This window comes from Varroa jacobsoni, unplaced genomic scaffold (genome assembly GCF_002532875.2).
Source record: "Varroa jacobsoni isolate VJ856 unplaced genomic scaffold, vjacob_1.0 contig04406, whole genome shotgun sequence".
NCBI lineage: Eukaryota > Metazoa > Arthropoda > Arachnida > Mesostigmata > Varroidae > Varroa > Varroa jacobsoni.
The window spans coordinates 4152-17502 of record NW_019215241.1 but is presented as its reverse complement, the minus strand read 5'-3'; the positions used below and the strand labels follow the sequence as shown (position 1 = coordinate 17502).

At 39.5% G+C, this 13351-nt stretch overlaps 1 long non-coding RNA gene across 4 annotated transcripts; it reads right to left on the bottom strand.

Annotated features, from left to right (window-relative positions):
* Positions 1–740: 740 nt before the first annotated feature.
* LOC111273046 (uncharacterized) lies at positions 741–11999 on the bottom strand. Of its 4 annotated transcripts, none has more exons than XR_002687846.2 (4): positions 11594–11999; positions 3081–3213; positions 2649–2765; positions 741–972 (listed from the first exon to the last, which is right to left on the bottom strand). It is a non-coding gene; the product is annotated as an uncharacterized LOC111273046 (long non-coding RNA). The 4 variants fall into 4 exon arrangements; XR_002687847.2 differs by lacking the exon at positions 741–972 and adding an exon at positions 1764–2362; XR_015315930.1 differs by lacking the exon at positions 741–972 and adding an exon at positions 1764–2038.
* Between the last annotated feature and the right edge of the window lie 1352 nt (positions 12000–13351).

The window sequence follows — 13351 nt, the reverse complement described above, 5'->3', positions numbered from 1 at the left end:
TAAGTCTAATTTCAAGTAATAACAGTAGTCTATTCACCGAATCGCTAATAAGTTATTATTCATCGATGTACGAAACGAACTAACTTAAATTTTATATACTCTATAAAGAGTACAGAGTTAGCAGTACAAAGGCTATAATAGTTCACCGCACATTGATTAGGCCTAATTACGTATGTCATAGAAACGTTCAAAATTCAGTTCACAACGCAAATCCTCATAGGGTACAATTTTTTCAACATCACGCCAACAGACTGTCATTGATTAGTTGATACAATAAAAATAAACTATTAGGAAAAGTAGTTTACTGAAACAATGACTTATGTCCTAGTTCGCTAATTAGCTTGCTTCTGGTTGAGACATAAGCCTAATGGATATTCCAATGGGTGTATGAATACCCTTTCGAGATGGCAAATACCCAATATGACGTGCAGAGATAGGTTTGCTTAATAAAGTAAAGGAGTAATTTCTGCGATTCGGCCATAACACTTAGCTAATATAAAGACTCTTGAGGTCGCTATTATATTTGGCTGCCCCAAGCTGTCTTTAGACGCCGGCTCATATGGCTGGATCTAAGCGTGCATCGAAGCTGATGCCCCGTATCGGAAGTCTGGCCAACTACCTTTCAACGCTATGTACTCGATAGTATAATGAAGACACCGTTGGTACCTATTATTATTATTATTTACGTTGCATCAACGCTAAGCTAAAAACTGGCTCGTTTATCTTGACAACGGGTCGTTTATTCGATCCAATCGACATTATCACAAATACATTTCAGCGGAATCCGAACTCAATGGGAATTTAAGTTAAGCTCCAATTGTTTGGAACTGTTAAGGTGACAGTTTTTTTTTTCTAGTTAGTTACGAGGACAGATGAAATAGATGAGAAACTTTGCTGAAGAGACGCCAAACAATTGTCCTTTTGCGGTAGAAGCTTACGGAAGAACTATCCCGTCAACTGCAATGTGGTCCTCTTCATCAGTCATATAGATGATAAAATATAAGCTTAAATCTCTCAAATACAATTGTACGATAGTTGGATTGCGTACATACGTTGTTAAAACATGACCATTTCAGAGGTACTTGTTATAGGAAATACAGTAACCACTATTTAGTAAGCTTCGGTGGGTTATTCTTGGGCCGGCAAATTGTTTGTAGAATGTAAAATAATCCAAGTCCACTTGTCTAATAGATATTTTGTGGTGTGTGAAAAAACTGGCACTCGAACATAGAGCTCGCATCGACGAGAGCGCCTCTCAGGCCCACTACGAAAACCAACGACTTCGTCACCTAATGCTCAAGCATTAGAATCCGTTCCTTATTAAGAGAAAACCTATCGCGATCATCCTACGATAATCGCTATATTATTGGGTCCTCATAGCTGTAAGCCTTCGTAGAAAACAGTCAAACTTCACACGCTTCTGTTAATGGACAGCAATGTCCAGCTAATCCTTATAGTGCAAATAAACTAGCTTCTCTAAACGGCCTCTTATCTTCAACGTAAGTCTATATTGAATTAATCTGAATAATAAAATACTGCCCACTGTCTCATTATTTTTTTTAAAAGTTCTTGGACAATTATTTCCGCGCTTCCCCTCATCCCAGGTCATCTGTAGTGGAATGCCTTACACAAGCGATATGCCCCATCACTCGATATTATAAAAAAAAAAAACTTCGAAATAAGATATAATTGTAAAGGTTATGCTAGAAAAGAATAAACAAATTGGATGAATCTTTACTCAAGGTACTAGTTTGAAGGTTTAATAAGAAAAATATGTCTTGATGTTTTGTAACGTGACAGTACAAAGTACCGATACGTTTCGTATATGAAATGTAATTACTTAATAACAATTTACACCATAGCTGTCTAGTAATAAGTACTGATATAATTATTTATCATTTACGTAGAATTTTTCGGTGTATAGATGCTTTGAACTGCGAGTATACAGTGTAGTAATATTGATTGCGTATCTGGACAAAGAAAGGAAAATCGGGTCTCTCCAAGGAAGGATCTCTTCATCATGCGGCTCTGTAATTATCTTCATGGAAAATGTTTTGGGTTAATCACTCAAAGCAAGACTATTCTTTTAATAGTACAAATGTTGATCATTTTCAGGCGTTAACACCGCTATTTTCTATATCTCTTAAAATACCCTAGATCGCTTCAGACTCCTACAAGCTTCTGACGTAAAGGTGACCAGAGCCGATTACTTAATACAAACGACGAAACAATAGCCCGACTGACTCCACAGTGAATCTACTTCGGCCTCCCGTTCATGCAGGCTCGTGCGGCTCTCGGAGATCCCTCAGTTGTAATCTCTGCTTAGCTTTATATATTATACGGGAGCCCCGAGCAACTGCAACTTTACGATGCCGCATAATAAAAGCATTAATAAGGTTTCAGCCTTTACTGCCTCAGTGCAGTCTTCGTCAGAGCCCTTGCTGCGTGGAACGTTTATAGAAGCATTGGATTTTGGTCACTCAAGGTTAAGCTGCTCACGTGATAGTGCCATGCACTTTGGTGCACGACAGCTCGAACTATGCGACTGATTAGGTTAGAGTTATTACTTAGGGAACGCCAATCACGGCCTACATATTTGTGAAAATTCAATTTTCGGTACATTTAGGCGTTACAGTTTTCTCACTAACCTTTTTCGCACTTTCCTCCTCAGCGCTGAACCACTTCATCTTCTGTTCCTACTCTCTCTCTTCGTCTATCCTCCTTTCTTTCTCATCTCGCGGTTTCTCTTCCAGCTTCTGTCGTTTCTTCACCACCCAACCAACGAAATGAAATTAAAGCGTTGAAAATATATATATGGCAGCCAGCTTTTAAAGCTTTATTTAGTGTTAAGATGACGTCTCTTGGTATTTCATGTGTACTCTATCGTGCATAGATCAGAACGAGCCCATTTTTCCTAACCGATACCACACGCTCCTCGAGGTAACGCCCAAGCGTGCGTGTTGAGTTGGAAGAAAAGTCATTCCAGCGTAACTTTTAATCTATTCAGTAAAAAACAGATGTTATTTAAATGTACTACACTTCACAAACTAGAGATTACAGGATGCCAAGCAATAGCTTACCTTTGCCTTAAGCAAAATCCTTGTAACATTTAGTCGGAGATACGAGGACTTCCGCGGGCTTCGGAGGCCACCGGTAAGGCAAAGATTTCTTGATACAATAAGCATTTATCCATCCGACAGCTTATCGAAGAATCTTAGAGAGATTTTACAAAAAAGTTAACAAAAATTATCTTCCATCTCACAAAAATTCTTCAGAGACATCAAACTAACAAATGTATGATACCTGCACGTTTTTTTTGAAGATTTATGCGTATGTATGATAAGGTATGATTTTATCCATACTGCGTTTCCGCAGGATCCGTCTGAATCTTTTCTAAAATTATCCTAACTCTAACCAGTTCCTGAATGACCAGGGCACAGAATATAAGTTTTCGTGTGCGCGTTAATATTATGGCGTTAAATAAACATACTCTTGCGGTATAACCAAAAGCCTAGTGTCATTATTCTGTTATTAATAGCTCAGTTTGTTGTAAGAGTTTGTTACGCTTTTGACGGTATTCGAACTAATTTAAGATTCCACTACAGAGAAAATCGATGCGGTACAGAACGTTTTGGCGATGCTTAAATAAACGTTCATGTTTACCTCGGCCACCCCGAAACATTAACGAGCCATTTGCAAAATAATTGAACGCTGAAAGTTATATACGATGCAAGTTACGCCTCGATAAGGTGGACGCAATGTATCGAGGCGCGAATGACAGATGGAAAATTTTCTGCATTCGACCTGTTTGCTACATATACAACAAACTAAAGCCTCTAGATTTGGCAACCTTCGATGTCAAGCCATTAATAACTTCTTGTTTTAGATAGCAATATTCTTTGCGACTAATTTAGGACTATGTGAGACTTAAGCGGTTGAGGTTCAATTGACTTCACGCATATATGTTTGTGTCATCTCGAAAAAGAAATAGTCTTTCTCTGTAACAGACCATTAATCAATGCAAATTGTCTGTCCTCGTATTCACATGTGGGCGGCAGTAGTCTTGGTCGGATAAGGTCCAACGGTGTTATGGGGTTTGAAACTTTCAGATAAGACGAGACATAAACATTATGATAAATATTCTAAGATTATTAAAGAAAAAAACAATTATAATTTCTAGCATCTCGTTACATTGTCGTTTTTCGATTTTATTTATATGGTTTCGATATTATAAGTTTCGAGCCGCTCGCTTTTATTCGATAGCTTTCACTCTCCGCCAACCAAACCGTGAATAACTAAATACCAGTATATTATTTATTATAAGACATACATTGTAATCTAGATAGAGATGTCCAGAAATTCACAGGCACATTCGACCTGAAACAGGCCAACATGGCAATGTGGGACGACGCAATATACACCGCTGCTGTGATTGAAACTCTAGAGAACACAAGCACGGATGCTGTTTGCCTGGTTACGACAGGACAGCGAACAAAAAGCTTTGGTGTGCAATCTATTTACGCTCGATATTTGCTTTCGTTTTGTACGGTGCTGGGTGGCCAATGTGAATTGAAGGCGCTGGCCGTCTTCTCGGCTATTTTGACTCTCCTATACAACAACGAGGAATAAAAGGGCGAAAATATTAGAAACAATTTGACATCCGATGATAGTAAAAACAGACCATTTTGTGAAGGGATTGACAAATGTCGACGTTCACGTTTATCCAGATGGCATGCAATTATATATGCCTTTAAAAGCTATTTATAATAGATATAAACAAACCCCTCTACGTCGTCGTCGTCGTCGTCTGCTGTATTTGCTATTTAATGGCGTCCAAGTCTCGGTATCGTTCGATTACGATGGGCACGCATAGGAATTAGTCAGATCATGGACTATAATTGTAACTGTTGTAATTGTACAATATTTCGGTATCTAAAAAATCATGGCGTATGTATTCGTTTGAACAGAATTGTCTTTTTTTGTGTAAACGTTCGGCCGTGTGAAAATCACACACCATGAAGCAGAAGTCAATGATCGACGGGGGTAAGCAATTTTTAATACGAATACATTCCAGATGGAGCGCTACAAAATTAATCTGCCTTCTATTATCGTTATTCAAGATGCACGAGAACCGTCCAATTGCTCTTACGTCCAACTGTACAAAGCAAGCTTTACTAATCATTCACTATTCTGAGTTGAGAATCGCAAACAATTGAGTCGCGTTAAAGTCTCCGTCTTAAAAAGAACATTGGAACTATAGAAAGTAACTCGAAATCACTTAGCCAATGCTGTCCGAGGGCCTTTGAACTCCCAGCAACGAAAGCTTTCAAAAGATACCTTAGGAGGAGAAACCAAAAAATCGCGAACTTTGATGAGGGTCTCTTTGCTTCGGCTTCGGTAAGAAACAACGCATGGCAAGGGACGAACCTGCTAAATAGATATGTCATCACTCTGCCGTGGATGGGTTCCATCATAAACTCTGCAGGAAACTAGGATTCCACTAACTTCCCAATACATGTAGGTGCTCCAGAGACGGGGAAATTGTGGTAGATGCCACGGAGTCCTTTGCCCCCTGGTCCAATCCTTAAGATACCTAGCAAATCTTTTAAATTAGTTTTATAAACTCAACAAGTTTCGTATAACCCATATATTGTTTTAGATGGGTATATACAGTTTCTGATACTGAAACGTTGCCTTGTATTACCTGTATATATGCGATATATAAATACTATCAGGTAATGTGAATAGGATTTGATTGATAGAGCTAATAGTCTACGTAGAAAATGTACCATGGATGGTATTATGGAATATACTTTGTTTCGTAATTGAATATTTAGTATATTCGTTATTTTAAAGGGCATCTATATAAAGTTTACATTAGGACTTATTTGTTAAGCGGCTAGATTTGTGCCTGATTTCTTGTTCTAGTCAGTCTTCCATCGCCGAGTTGGAGAGAATTAGACTTCAGGTGATGTTTCGGCGACCTCTCTAGTTCGAGCTGATTACCGAATAAATAGATGTGCATAGACTGAAAAGACACTCCTTTCAATAAGTGAAGATTTCAATGAACAATACACGACTGCTAAGAAGAAAACCGAAGAGTTCCTTCATTAGAAACTATCTACCTATCCAATTTTCGAATATGTGAAAGGACAGAACATATGCCTTATAATAATTGCATATTGCTCAAACACTTGCTCTGCATATGTAGTCAATCAGTAGCGATCTTTCAGCTAGAGAATAATTTATGCCTTAAGCTAATGCCGGTGTCACACTTACGAATAGGCCAAAGCAAATCGGGTTATTTTAAGAAAAAACTCATCATAACGGCATTTATGACGCGGTGCAAACAAACATGCTTGCAGACATCTCAAACCTAGCTGAAATTTCATTTTGCTCCCTTTAACAGGGCCTACCTGTACTTGTTCATCTTGTATTTTCCGTTCTCCTTATCATATAAGGAGTAGATTTTCCAAGCTTGTAATAGAGATAGACATCGACAGACGCGAAAGGTTGACACATAACAAAAGATGTATACTGATTTCCTCGGAGTAAGCGTGCATTGCCTACATATAATCTTGCTGTTTTGTTTTCAGCTGCACCATTACACGGCGACTATATATATATATATATATATATATATATATATATATATATATGATTTTACATACTGTGTACCACTATAAAACTATAAAACGAAATGTAGCTGCTATGCGTCCAAGGAGAAAGGGGACATTCTATTCTGGCATTAGTCTGCAATTGGGGTTCTTCTTCGCGCTTCTTACAGAAAGCCTTTTCAATCGAGTGTGGTCACGTTACGAGGACAACCGGCATTCATGATGGGATTCTTGTGTTTGCAGCCGTCGCGATTTCGGCGCCAGTGCCCCGGGTTTAGATGGGCGCTGTGATGCCACGCGAGGTCATCCACTGGCCCTGCTTCTCTCCTCCACAAACGGGCCCGTGGCTTCTCGATCTGAGAATGGAGTTAGCGATGCAGGAAAGGGTTTTTGCTTGAATTGGACATGATCAATACTGAATTTGCACAAAGTGCTAGATGTCGCTGCATCGGAAAAGCTAAGGAGAAAAGTTGGCAAAAAAAATTCGTTGAAAAATTCAGGTATTTGGAAGAGAGTTAGGTAGACAGTTTGAGGACAAAACCTAACTACCTGATTAATGAATTCATTCATAGCGAGTGATTGATCGTGATAAGAGAAGTTCAGTGGCTAGGTATTTTTTCTGCTTTTTTTTATGATATTTCGGGTACGATAGTGACTGCTGTTCGCCCCATGTAGAACGTATGCAGACACCAGCGTCGACAGATTCAGTACTTGAACGACTGCCGTAAGGGACTGTGAAATGCGAAAATGCGCATACAATATTGGCTAGCACTGTCCACGAAAAGACAACGAGCCTGCTATGCCATATACAGATGCCCTTTACTATCATCGATTTATACATTCATGTTGGAATTGGTGTACCGAAGCCATCATTAAAACCCGTTGCTTTACTGGTCTGTCAAACACAATAACAGATGATTATGCTATGAACTAGCATATCCCATATTAATAAAAATGGTGAATATATATTGAACTTGTCGAAACTAGTGTGCTACTACACAGTGATAAACAAAGACGGATAATGCCCCAAGATTTAACATGTAAAGTTCAGAATTGTTCGATTGATATCTGTTTCTAGTGTCAAATATTAGTTAAGATTCTTACGTGGACACTATATAAAGGAAAGCACCTATCAGAAGTCCCCTGAACGAGCAAGCATACACACCACGATTTGGTCTGCTAGTAAAGCGTTCGACGTAATCTTTACAGAGAGTCTTTCTAATTCAATGTAGCGTCGTTATCAAAATACAAAAAAAAAGTTTCTGGATTTGCAGCTGAAGCGGCAGTGGTGGTGCCTGTATCTGACAGGACGCCATTGCGCCTCCTAAAAAGGTCGTGCGAAAAACGTTAGCGCTGAGTACGATCAACCTACTCATAGTCTTACCGATCGTGCATTGATAGGCAGTCACATCTAAAATAGCAGCAGCTTTTATTTGATACTTTGCACTACTCCCGAAGATGATTCCATTATAGCTATAATAATAGTTATCACTTGGACTCGTACGACGGGAGGGCAAAACAAATTTTATCGTATTCCTTCATAAACCGTGGTTGGTGCAAATTGAGACTGTAGTGAAGAAAAAATTAAACAGGCTCAGAAGAGCCAGTTGGCCAGCTGGGTTCTAGTAGATTTAAGCCTATAGGAAAAAAGGCTTGGTTAGTTTTAATCCCAGATTTATACATATTTGTGCAGATTATGTATACATATATAGGGCGTGCCCAAGGTAGATTTTAGCGAGCTCAATACACCAATATCGCTGCACTCGGGGTCGGTCCTGCGTAAATCATTCCCAGATTTATTCAGGAATCTTTTAAAAAAAGTTGTGCATTGCTTTCGACACTGGGCGACGTTTGAAGCGAACGGACGTTGCTCTGAGCAAAAGAGGCGCTCAGGAGTGCCACTACAGGTGTACTAAAAAGTTAAGTATCACTAAACAATAAATTAAATAAAGGATGAGGACACATACTCTGGGTTTAGTTAATACGCTGCATTTGTGACAAACGCACCTAGGTAAGGTTTGTTCGAAGTGGCTAACATATTATTGTCCTGTTGTTTTCAACACCAGATTAGAACAGTTTTTATTCCAAGGAACATTTAGAAATTATGAATGTTATTATTAGAAGATAGTGTCCTAAAAGTTTGTCTGTAAGACCCACCGGCTCATTATTATCTATGCTCTGTTAATTCTTCATATTTCCAAAAACGAACCGTGGTCCTTATAATCCGCTTTTAGCAGCGTTCCAATTAGGCCAAAGATAAGGCAGAGCTTTGCTAACCAAGCTAGACTCCACGTGTGGTCCAAGCTTCCAACGTGCAAGGAAGTTTGTCATTTACTACGTAATATTAGCGGATAATATTCCTCGTATATAAGCAAAGATGTTGGTTTCCTAGTAATTTCTGTGTTTTTCGAGGTTCTTGCCCTTCAACATACAATTATTAGGTCAAGAAGATCCCGACTGAGGAACACAGCCTATCAGAAACTGGCCGCTAATCATATCCATCCTGAATAATGATAACTCGCCTAAGTAAATAAGGCTATTTTGTGCACCTTATGACAAACTGCAACATAGTGTTGTAACGGCAATCCGAGCTGCAATTTAGTCAGCAGACGGTTGTATTTGGTAGTAGTTATCTATCCAGAACAAACGTAATGCACCTTAGTGTTTTCTCGGTCTCGCCTAGGACTTTTGTGTATCATTTCAATAAATTTACGTAGCCGTCGTTGCGCTAACCGGCGTTGTGCGGGAGTTTCGCTGGTCGTACATTCACGGCCTGTGGAAATTTAGACAAATGGTTGACCTTTTTCACTTTTGAACCATGGCCGAGACACTGCGATCGTGACATTCTGAATTTGCTGTTACTGCGAAATTTACTAAGAGTACTCTACTTGGTTTATTATATTATACATAGTATGTTTATCAGTCACTTACGATTCACTGGGAACATTTTAGCAGGCTTGTAATTCGTAAAATACATACATCTTCGTTTATACAGATGTGTATTATATTTTACGAATACTTCTACTGTATCATACAGAATCTTAATGACCTTGTCACGAATTTAGAGGTCATCAGCTGCTAGCGTTTGTTGCGGAGATTATTCGAATGGATTGGTAGCCTATGGGTTGCTGAAAAGTTTGCATCGTAGTACCACTAGCGTCTAGGACGAGTGCGCTATAACGCACAATGGTAAACTAGTCGTGCCTAATTGACAACGAGAGCGTCGTACAAGGTGGCATCTGTTTCGGCAACGGCACAGGTAGAGGTACAACCGAGGAACGCAGACGGAGAACTCAACAGCGAACGGAGGCGAAGAATAAAATGGCGCCGAGATTTTCGCTGTTTTCTAGTTTTTCGTTAGCGAATAGCAGCACTGTGCAACAGTTAGTTTCATAAATATGGATAGGAGAGATGCAAGCCTTCGTCGCTTCGGACAGAAGCTTAACACAAGAATCGTAGATTTTATTTTACACACCCGTGTATTTTTGCCTCGCAGTCAACACGGACTTATTTTAATGCCATTCTAGTTTTAATGAAATTCTGATATTGATGTACAACCTGCAACACAGAATCAGGCAATGCCGGTTAATCTGTGGAACAAGGCGCCTTCGCGCAGGTCCACCAGGATTACGTAGTCGTCAATACTACATGACATATACGAATCGATCCTGTACCGTACTAATGAAGAGTATTATTATTCCCATTGAGACCCTACCATCAAGGCTGGCGAACAAAGCATATTGTTGGCTCGCCCATATGTCGATATCCGACGTTAACGGCCTGGTGCTAATACGTCTTTAGCGTCAGATATTTGAAGCAACCATTCCTATAGGACGAGCGACGTTTTTTGCATTTGCCGCAAGGCTATATCATACGTTCGTATACATATATTTCTACTAAGAACCCATTAATGGGTAAGCAAATCTGCTATTTTCTGTTAGCCAAAAGCTTCTCTATCTATCGTTGGGCGCCGCTTCTATCAGAGTTCGAAATCACTGTAAGAGAAATTGAGGCTTGTCACGTGGTACGGCGAAAAGTTTAAGAGATTAAAGCAGAACAGTAAAAACTTGGCTATTTTAACGCTTCGTCATGCCTTGCCTAAGTATTTTAAATAATCGAACGACGATCTATACAATTAAGCAAACATTGTTTATTCGGCCTAGACATCTCGAACTTAAACAGAAGGCGCTTCTTTTAGTCGTATACGAGTTCATACAGATATCGAAATATTGCAAAAATAGAAATAATATTTTCTGCTGCGCTATGCCATGCTACAGTTTTTGAGAGAGTTCACAATAAATAGATAGTAATACATGTAAAATATAATATGACACGTGCCGAAACAATTTTTCCGCGCTCGTTTTGAACAGTGATCCATCTTACAACAACCACTTGAGAATCGGACGTTTGGCAACGAAGTTGATTCCTTCGGCTGGAACCCGAACGCTACCGAAAATACTCTAGTTTTTGTGAAACAGGACGCTGAACCGAGGCATTTTTGTTCACAATCTTGGTCGACAGCATGTCAAGACATACTCGGTAATCGTTAGGGGCTGGGTGCAAAGCTTCTGCACCCAGCCCCTAACGATTGTCTTAACCCAAGATATAGGAGAACCTAGACGTCGCAAGCTTACCGAGAAGCTTTGGTACATCGGCGACTTCTGTGTGCGATCTAATTTAAAACTGAATGACATCTATGGCGTAACACCAAGATGTACCATATACTGATTGGCCTGTATTCTCGTGCAAATCTTAACCATTGTTTTAAAAGCAATTTTTAAAAAATCAGCTACGGCTACTGCGAAGAACTCGCCAGAGTGAAAGCATCACTTAGGGTGTATAAACCAATGGGCATCTCACTCTCAAGAAAGAACTTCGGAGTTGAAGTCTTCGATGCTGCTTGTCGCTTTCAAAATGAACAGACCGTCAAAATGCATATGATTAACAAGTTATTCAACGCTGAATTAACTCGTTACCTTTCGCTCTGTGTTCTCTGATCACAAACAATAACAATGCTATTATGTCAAAAAAAACAGTCAAAGGGAAGGAACGAAGTCACAGCTCTGACACGACCTAACCGAACCAATTGTGGTACTTTGTCACAGTAACTCACTACGCAACATCGTCTTCTTGGGTAGCATTATCGACTACTATCTTCGTCAGCGTCTCTCATTGCGTTCTCTTGCAACCGCTCAAAACGTACCGCGATCGAACACCACCTATGGTATGAGCGTAACGTTGCCAGCTTTCATGTGTACGTCTGAAATTGACAGTGTGCGCCAATATGTATATCTAAAAGAAGCTACTTTTCCTCTCCTCGGTGCTTTGATTTGGCTGACGATTCGATTTTGCCCGCGCTCCTGTGTGTCACGGGCGGATGCGCAGTTGATACGAAGATGATACTGATTACCAGAAACAGCTGCGATGCTATGTTCATTTTTAAGCATAGATTTTTCTAAATGAAAGAAAAAAAACGTCTACAAAAAAAATCTATATGAAATAAAACTCATTTGCTGCGTGCGGGCGCGCCCCCCACGCAAGTAATATACGCAACGTTTTTTTCCTATCGAAAACACCCTTTTCCTTTAATAAAAATAGTTTGGCTTATCACGATCCCGACCGTAACTAGTCCGCTACTGCATTTGATATTTTACTCAAATGCTACGCTTTTCTCGCTACGGACAGTTTTTCTGAAAGAAAAGCCAGAAGTAAGTTAGATTCTCGCCACAACAGCGATATATACACACTTTCCGAGTGTATAAACGTTTAAAATTGTGTAAAATGTCCCGATGATAGATAGAAAAGCAATCGAAAATGTGCGACGAAGATATTTTGTAATGTGCTTACCATGCGTACTCTGGCTGCCTGATCACCTCTGAGCCATTTCCGATATGAATCTCTCAAAACTGGAGCATGTTGCCACTGAGATATCGTCGATACCTGCCGAAGTAATGTTCTTTTGTGAATCGATAAACGTTGACGACTTCACTGTGTCCCAATATGCACAAAATTCTCAATGTTAGAGTGAACTCGACATTGTCATGAGCTGACATTTTCATCTAGGTCGTAATCGTAGAGATAACGATACGATCATCAATCGTAGACCGCCATAGAATTCTCTATGGAAAAGATGCTTATTGAAATATTCCCATTGTACGTGCAAGTGGCCACGCTCTAAGTATACAACCTTTAGGATTCGATCACCTACGGCACTAAGGAGATTGAAGTCACTGCTGTCACAGAAGTCGTGATGCTATGCACAAATTCAATATTGATGTTGAAATATTTGTGCTTATTCATAATTGCAAATACATAGTAGTCATGTTCCGAGCTTTTCGTTCTGAAATCAAAAACGGAAATCCCTTATCTGATATATATATATATATATATATATTACATCCCCTAGTGGTATACTTCACCTCGAAACAAAGATACGCCGTTAAAGCCTATTCGCCTAAATAGATGCGTACTGATAATAGGCTTAGGTATCAATTGGTACCAAACGGTAAATTGATACCAACGAAATCTTCTATAGATCTCGCTAGCGTGACTCAGAAGTGTTTGATTACCGCTGGAACAATGGCTGTTGATCGGTGGCATGTACCACTCGCCTTCAACCAGCCTTTAGTGTTAACTAATGAAGACCAAGGCTGCTAGGAGTGAAATAGAACATTAGAAACAATTATATTGCTATACATCTAGGACAGTCCTTAACATCGTCCAGTTGTAAAATG